The sequence below is a fragment of the Equus przewalskii genome, chromosome 29 (genome assembly GCF_037783145.1).
Source record: "Equus przewalskii isolate Varuska chromosome 29, EquPr2, whole genome shotgun sequence".
Lineage (NCBI taxonomy): Eukaryota > Metazoa > Chordata > Mammalia > Perissodactyla > Equidae > Equus > Equus przewalskii.
In genome coordinates this window covers 5,686,753-5,696,047 of record NC_091859.1, presented here as the reverse complement: position 1 = coordinate 5,696,047, position 9,295 = coordinate 5,686,753, and positions in this window count along the sequence as shown.

The window sequence follows — 9,295 nt, the reverse complement described above, 5'->3', positions numbered from 1 at the left end:
AAAAAGGTGAAAATACAAGTGAAGTAATAATTGTAAAAGTACTTCAGAAGAAATGCCCTATAGCTATTTCATAAGCTTGTTGAAAAAATCTCCTGAGCTATTGACGTACGTGAAGCCACTCTGAAAGTTATAAAGTGCTATGTAAGAGTTATTCTTGGCATTAGAAAATCCAAGATATTATTATTAAAATGTAGTTACTATTAGCCACAGCTTATCTTAGGCCAGTTATGAAATCCACTCTAAATAAATGTTAAAATGTTTGGAGGTGCCTACGTTGATATCCATAAGGTTTATTTAGAAAATAAATTTCAGAAATCTTCTTGTTAATGCTTAAGGATAAGCAGATGTCAATTGTGATATATTACTATTTATAAACTGGTAAATCTAGAAATTTTCTAGGAATACAAATTTCAAAGGTAAATTTTTTTCTTCTAGTCATTGCAAAATTATTCACCAAATGTTATGTGAAATTCTAAAAAAGAACCTTTTGTTGCAATCTCTCTATTATGTCTTTCCTGAAGTATTAATGTCAAATAATTATAAGATTCTTTTGTACTCTTCTTCAGTAACACAAATTATAGGCAAAGACTTCAAAATACTCTAAAGAAGTGCTTCTCACATTTAATGTGCCTAAGAATCACCTAAGGGTTTCTCAAAATGCAGGCTCTGATTCAGCAGGTCTAGTCTGGGGCCCAAGGGCCTGAGAGTCTGCATTTCTAATAAGCTCCCAAGTCATGTCAATGCTGCTGGTCCAGGGCCGCACTTTGAGCAGCAAGTCTAAAGAGGACTATCAAGGTTGGGTGCTGTATCAGTGAGGGTTCTGCAGAGGAAGAGGACCAGTAAGGGAGAGATATATATATATCTCCTGCACATAGCTGAGAGAGAGAGATTGATTTAAGGAATTGGCTCACACAGTTATGCAGGCTGAGAAGTTCCAAGATCTGCCGTTGGCAAGCTGGAGACCCAGAAGAGCCAGTGGTGTAGTTCCAGTCCAAAAGCCGGCAGGCTCAAGACCCAAGAAAAGCCAATGTATCGGTTTGAGTCCAAAATCAGGAAAAGACTGATGTGCCCGCTCAAACAGGCAAGCAGGAGGATTTTCCTCTTACTTGCAGGGTAGTCAGCCTTTTCAGTGTATTCAGATCTTCAACTGATTGGATGAGGCCCACCCACATGAGGGAGGGCATTCTGCTTTAATCACTCTACCCATCCAAATGTTAATCTCCTTCAAAAACACCCTCATAGACACACCCAAAACAATGTCTGACCCAATATCTGGGTGCCCCGTGGCCATCAAGTTGACACATAAAAATCAACCATCACAAGTGCTATTGCTACCCTAAGATAAATTTTCTTTGTTTCAGCCAAATATTAATAATCTAATTAAAATAATTCCAAAGAATTTATTTCCAACCCCTTATTTATTATGAGCTGACCTATAATAAGTCAGCTCATAATAAAGACAAGTAGTGTTGATCAATTGTAGTACCCACCTTTAGAGGCAATAAAAAGAATCCTTCTTATTTAGAGAAGGCAGTATTTATCTCAAAAATCCAGTTTTAAAAGTTAAGATACACCCATTTTGCATGTCTTTATCAAAGTGGTACTATAAACTAGTATGGAAAATATAAAATTAAGTCATCTAAGACATAATAAGTTTTTTGGAAAAGGAGGGTTATCATAAAACGTATATGAAAATTAAACCACTTTCTCTACCATAAAACTTCTTAGAGTCTTTAACATGATAATTATTAGCATCTCTATATGTAATAAGTAGAAGAATATATCCTATATAGGTAGATTAATCATATATCACTCATATGCATATATAAAAATGAAAATATAAGTAAAGGGCATTGATTATAGTATTGTATAGATCGCATACTATAGCATATAGTATTGGTTTAGTATTGTATAGATCACATACTATAGCATACAGTATTGATTATAGTATTGTATAGATCACATACTATAGCACACAGTATTGATTATAGTATTGTATAGATCACATACTATAGCATACAGTATTGATTATAGTATTATATAGATTATACACTATAGCATACAGTATTGATTATAGTATTAACAAAATTTCATTTAGTCTGACTCTTCTGAATCACTTTTCAACTGTTTCACTATATTTTTCCATACAATGTTTTCCTCTGTGCCATCCAGAGCACTGTTGATGCAATATTTAAGAGTGTTTCACTACTGTTTCTAGAATACTTTTCCAAGCCACTTACACCTATTCCAGAAGTTTTGATGTTGTAACTTTTTCGATCAGAAGAAATTCTCAGAGACCAGTCAAGGACTCAAATGGTCTATAAATTGACTCAAATGTCCAGAGGTTGCCATTTTCCTGTCTTGGTACCAGGAATAATAACTAAGTTAGCCCGCGTGTAGGCAAGAACAGCTACGTCACACCCGCTACTTGGCCAATAGCATCTGTAAGATATATCTTGAATTCAGAGACATTAAAATTCAAAATACACAGAGGGCCAGCCTGGTGGTGCAGCAGTTAAGTTCGCATGTTCCATTTTGGCAGGCCGAGGTTCACTGGTTTGGATCCCGGGTGCCGACATGGCACCGCTTGGCACGCCATACCGTGGTAGGCGTCCCACACATAAAGTGGAGGAAGATGGGCACGGATGTGAGCTCAGGGCCAGCCTTCCTCAGCAAAAAGAGGAGGATTGGCAGCAGATGTTAGCTCGGGGCTAATCTTCCTCAAAAAAAAAAAATTGAAAATATACAAACACACACACTTCATCTTAGAATCAGTGGAAATATAGTTATTCCCAAACTTGTTTAACCGAAGAAGAATCCCTCAGTTTTTAAAGAACTATCTCAAGGTACTAGTGCTTCATGAGTCTTAGTTTTGAGAAATACTCCCTTAAAGGTATTCCTTCTCTCCACCACATTACCCTTAGGCGTAAGTTGACCTAAATATTTTTTTCTTAGTATATAACCCCTCTGAATAAGAGATTATGCCTATTTCTTCTCCCCCCTGCCCTCCCCACAGTATCTAGGACACCTTTCATTACCCTTTAGGTGGTCAATAAAAGTTCTTAGATAAAGGTCCGGGACTGAGCATCATAGAAATTTTCCCAGCCTGCTTCCAAAACAAGTTTAATTCTTATGTTCTGTCTTATGACTAAAACCTTCTTCCTAGAAATATCTATCAATGAATTTCTTGCCTTTTAATCTCATATAAATATCCACTTTTCCGGTGTACCCCGGGGATCGTTATCACAACCCTGTTCTAATGGGCGGGTGTTTGCAGACGCTCCGTGGCGGACTAGAGGTGGGCAAATCTGAGCTCTAGTCAGAGCCCGCCGCCGTTTGCCGACTAAGCCCTTTGCTCCTCGCTTCTCTCGTAAGTCAAATGAAGATAACACCGTCCAGCCAACTCCACAGGGCTGCTGTAATAATCATTGGGAAAATCAGACCGAAAAGCACTCTAAGGCTACACAGTTCTCTCTCTGCTTTTATTACATGACAGTAAAATTCTGTTCAACCCTCTGTTTGGCATTGGTTTTGTTATTCATCTGACACAAACTATAAGCTCCCCAGAGAAAGTTTACGAGTACTTCCAGAGTATCCTTGCCACTGAAAAACATCATTAAACAGTAATAGTCATGAAATTTCTGAGAACTATCCTGTTTGAGATAATAACCATAAACATGTGAAAGTGAGTTCCCCGTGGCTCAGCGAATCCATTCATTGTGGACTTCCTAACTATATTAATTAACAATCAAAGCTCTGCTTTGTGTGCACTAAAGAAATGTAGGGACAATAGTAATGAAAGCCTCTTCGTTACTAGTAAAGAAGTCTTAAAGGATAACATTCTCTGGCCGACGTTATCTCACTGGAACTTCATACATAAAGCTCTGGCAGGTATTAGTGTCATCGCGTTTTTCAGATGAGAAAACTAAAGCTCCGAGAGCCTGACTGCTGGGGTAAATCGTCTTGCTCACGCATTCATCGCACAGCTAAGGTTTTAATCCCACAATGCTAGGCTTTCTCGCACATTAGGATTTCCCAGTCTCAGCGCTCTTGACACTGTAAGCTGAGTAATTCTCTGTTCGGGGGTGGGGGCTGTCCAGGCAACCCAGGCTCTACTCACCAGGTACCAGGAGGACCCCTCCCCCCGTGGTGACAACAGAAATGTCTCTAGATGTTGCCAAATGTCTCTTGGGGGGGCACCATCACCCCTACTTGGGAACTTGTCATACATCATGCCACCTTTATAGTAGTACTTTTATAATTTCTCAAATAATTCTCACATGCTTAATCATATTATTGTAGGTCAGATAACAATGATAACTTAGAATCAGAGGGGATTCATTTCCTCTGTCTGCCATAACAAATTACCACAAACTTGAAGGCTTAAAATAAGAGATTTATGCTCTCACAGTTCTGGAGGCCAGAAGCCCAAAATCAAGGTGTAGCAGCGCACTCCTTCTGGAGGCTCTAATGGAGAACCCTTCCCTGCCTCCCCCAGCTTCCGGTGGCTTGGTGTTCCTTGGCTGTGGCTGCATGACTCCAGCCTCTGCCTCCAACTTCACACGATCTTCTCTGTGTCCTTTCCTCTTCTGTCTTTTGTAAGAACATTTGTCATTGGATTTCGGGCCCACAGGAGAATCCAAGATGATCTCATCTCAAGATCCTTAAGTAAATTACATCTGCGAAGATACTATTTGCAAACAAGGTCTCATTCACAGGTTCTGGGTAGATGTTATCTTTGGGGGGGCTACTATTCTACTCACTTTACAAATCATACTTTTTTCCTAAGAATTTGAAATACTGTCTGGATAATCTATCATCTCATTAATTTCACAAATGCTCTCGAAAATAGAGAAGGACAGGTAAGAAAATGAGGCAGAAAGAGATTGGGGGCAAATTTGCTAAGGTCGATGAGTTACAGACTTACTGAAATAATCTTCTAGTCCATATTCAGGGCCTTCCCCACTGGGTCTGTCCCAGGATGGTGGAGAGAAACAGTAGAATCACATCCTGCTACATGAACCATACTATTTACAACTGAGTTCTGGAGAGAAACTGAAAAGCAAAAGAGAACACAGCTGGATTTTCAGAACTTTGTGTTGATTTTTTTTAAAACCTGCTCTAGATTTCTAAAATGAACAAGATTTTCTGGAACCGGGTGAAAGATAACAAACATGGAACCCAATTTAATAAAGTTGCTTCTCAATGTGTGAGCATCCTTTAATATTCATCCTAGAGTGCATTGCATGTTAATTTTTTAAAAGTCTGTGGTTATAGAGTCATGAACAGAAACACAAAGCATTAAGCTTTCAAATGCACGGTATTAATCACACTCTCATACATTAACACTGATTCCGAAAAAAAACTATGAGATCACCTTCAGATCACTCAACCGAGCTGGTCACAGAGTAATGGTCTGCTGATTTCTCCGGAATATTGTGTTTCTTTTTTTGATACCTCTGCATTTTCATTCTAAGCAATGTTGACGTTTTAACCAGAGTATCCAGTAAGTTATGAATCACTCGCAGACACCAAATGACTCAGTTAGAGAGTTCCAACCATGATTTGTACAAAAAGCTTTTTAAATATAACATAACTGAACAATCTCCTTCTTGATTTCTCTTGCAATAGTCATACTCTTTCTTCTAAAGGTTAGCATGAAGATGTCCAGTCACTGACTCATTTTTCTGATTGCCATTTATAACTGTAAGTTGAACTCACCAAAATTATATCCTTTGTTGCATGTCCTAGATTTTACTTGGGCATTTTTTATTTATTAAAAAGTAAGATATTCACATGGTTTAAAATGTTTTTTAAAACGACAAACAGGGGTATAGGATGCAACGTGCAGATTTCCTCCTGAGCCCAGGTTTCTGTCCTGCCCTTGGAAGCGATCAGTATTAATAGCTCTGAGTGTACCTTCAGGAATGTTTTATATATATTCAAGTCTCCTTTGAAAGAAAGCCCTTTCTACTAAGGCAAAATCATTCTTCCTTAATGATAGAGTCCTCACATTTTGTTTTAGACCATGTCTCTGACAGGATTAACCCTAACCTGCCCCAGATCTTCTCAGTGGATTTTATCAAGCAGGCATCATCTCACGGCTTGGAAAGAGAAATGTATTTTTCAAAATATCTTGTTAATGAATAATCCTCAGGAAGCTGTACCCTTATGTTCTATGTATCATAATCAGCTCACTCAAACTTTATCCTCTAAGGGCCTTTTAAATTTTATTCTCAGAGAGGAAAAATGAATCTTCTTTTTCTAAGATTTTATTTTTCCTTTTTCTCCCCAAAGCCCCCAGGTACATAATTGTGTATTTTTAGTTGTAGATCCTTCTAGTTGAGGCATGTGGGACGCCACCTCAGCGTGGCCTGACGAGCGGTGCCATGTCCACACCCAGGATCCGAAACAGTGATACCCTGGGCTGCCAAAGCGGAGCGCATGAACATAACCACTCAGCCACGGGGCCGGCCCCCAACAATGCATCTTCTTAAAATCAGATTTTAAGTGACAAATCTCTCACTTCAAAAATAAAATACCCCCAGGTTTCTCTATTCGATATTCCAGGGATCAATAGACCCTTCTCTTTACTTTCATTTTTCTCTTAAACGTTGAGGTTGTTAATAAGCTTGTCTATTAAGAAAAAAATTCTAGATGTACAAATAAACCAGATTTAGATTTACGCTAGATCATAATAGAAGCACACAGTACCACTACAGAAGCTAACACAGGGCCTAAAAGAAGCCAGGCAAGATTTAAAGCAGGTGAAAGTTTACTTTTAATTAAATATCATGAATAGCATAAGAACTGTTCTTTAGCTGTAGCTTCTCCTTGCCTTCTGCTACAAATTTATTGTAAAAAGGAGCATGAGAGGGGCTAGTGGATGTCTTATAATATCGTAGAGGTGTCTGAAGACCGAGGATTCTGCTAACCCGTGGGTATCCAGCAGGGATGGGCCAGGAGGTTGGGTATGGTTAGAAGACGCTGCATGATTCTGATTCCCTCCCTCCACACACACATGCACATAACACGTTTTCATTCAGATCCTTCAAGCAGCAGATGCCAAGGAAGAATGACCATTTAAGAAGTTTGTTAGGGACCCACCTATAAGAGAAAATGGGGAGAGGCTGAGAGGATAGTGATGCAGGTCTGCCTTCAGTGGGGAGAGAGAGGAGAGAGATGGAAGGGAGGAAGTTTGGATGGACATGTCTTACTCTGCAGTACATTCTAAGGAAAGTTTGGCAAGGCCATGGGAGGTGGGGGCGTGGGGGGGGTGGAGGTGCTCAAACCAAAGTTGCCTGTCAGAGAGTCCCGCATCTCCCAGGGGTAGGCCTGCCTTGGTCTCCCAGGTGTGCTCAGTCATTGGCTGACAGCAGCCTGTGGGAGGCGTGGCCTCAGCACAAACTTGGTGACGAATTTCAGAGCTTGACACCTGGGGCCCTCAGTCAATTATGCTTCCTGTAATTGGCAGTAGAGAAGCTCATTCTCCTGGCCAAATGCACCACCTCAGATGACACCTGTCACTCCAGACATATCTTAGGCTGATCTTTAGAGCCATATACATATAAAATCGAAAATATTTGTTTTCAGAGTTTCAGCATGACTCCCCAACTCCAAGATTATCATCAACAGAAATTTCCATAATACTACATTTTTCTGTTGGTCAGCAAGCGATTAGCAGTGATTAATCCACACTAAGAAAAGAATGACCACTATGCTTCCTGCTTAACTCTCTCTAACTTGCCACATTGAATGGATCTGTAATCGGTGGAGATATTTGTATTGAGATGAACTTTACATACAGTAAAATACACGGGTCTTAAGTGTAAAATTTGAAAGAGTTTTGATATTATATACACTCATGTAACCACCACCCCACCCAAGATTTAGACCACTCCAGAAAGCTTCCTCATGCCACCTTCCAATCGATTCTAACCTTCCCGTGAACAACCACTGTTCTAATTTCTCTCACCAGAGATTAGTTTGGGCTCTTCTTGAAGCTCATATAAATGGAATCATACAGTATACACATCTTTGTGTCTGGCTTTTTCCGTTTTGCAGAGTATTTTTGAGATTCATCCATATTGCAGATGCATTAAGCAGTTCAACTTTTTATTGCTGAGTAGCACATCATTGCATGGATGGACCACAGTTTGTTTATCCACTCACTTATTGAGACACTGGGATTGGCTCCAGTCTGAGGCTATTATGAGTCAAACTGCTCTGAACACTCATGTAGAAAGGTTTGTGTGGACATATGTTTTCTTTTTGGGGGTCAATCTAGGCCATAAGGTAGGCATATATTTACTTTATAAGAAAAGAGTTTTCCAAAGTTTGTGTCATTTTATACTCCATAACTGGTGGAATTTTGAGAAATATCAGATGATACCTTAGGACTTCTCTTAAATCACACCACAAAACTAACTTCAGCAAAATAAAAGGTTAACTCTGGCACGTGTAAGAGAAAGAAATTATTTATCTCTTTCTTCTAGCCAAAGCATACAGATGCGCTCGCACCCCATGGTGCTGATGGAAAACAGAGTTCAAGAAATATTAAACCTTGCTCACAGTTGAACAGCTGATAAGTGCAATCAGGATTCAAACTCAGCTCCTCTCCCTTTACAGCAAAACCAATGGTCTTTCCCCTAGACAAACTCCCAAAGCATCACACTGGAGAAAGCCCAGCTTCAGCTAGAGGCCAGAGTCTAAGAGGAGAGACGTGAAAGGCAGTGCCAGACTTTTCACCACTTACTGCAAAAAGGAGGGTGAGAGACCACCAGGTCTACCTTACCGACGTTGCCAATGTCTATTCTTCAGTTCTACCCCCTGTTTTAGAACATAGGGGATTTGAAAAGGACCTCTGTCTGCCTGGGTTTTTTTCCCTCCTCCCCAATCTGACCCCAAGAGATTGTTATTATTATTATTATTGCCAATTAAAACATAAGGAAACAGAGTCTCTGTTCTCATAATTTGTCTAGGATCGCACAGATAGTGTGTCTTTCTCATTCCTTAGGTTTTGGCTTCTTGAAAACAGAGATTGTTGCTGTCTTTCCTTAGTATCCTCACTGTCAAGCATTGTATAGGCTAAAGGCCAGGCAAACAATGGATGCTGAATCAGTGAATGGATGGATCACAACAAGTTTTCTGGCTTCAGGTTCAGAAGTCTTTTCACTAGGCAGTACATAGTAAGCCCTTATTTTCCTCAAATTTTTAAAACTGGGACACTGGATGAGATGAACACTAAGATTTTGTTCAACTGAAAAAGGCTAGGATTCCAAGTACCTGCACTTAA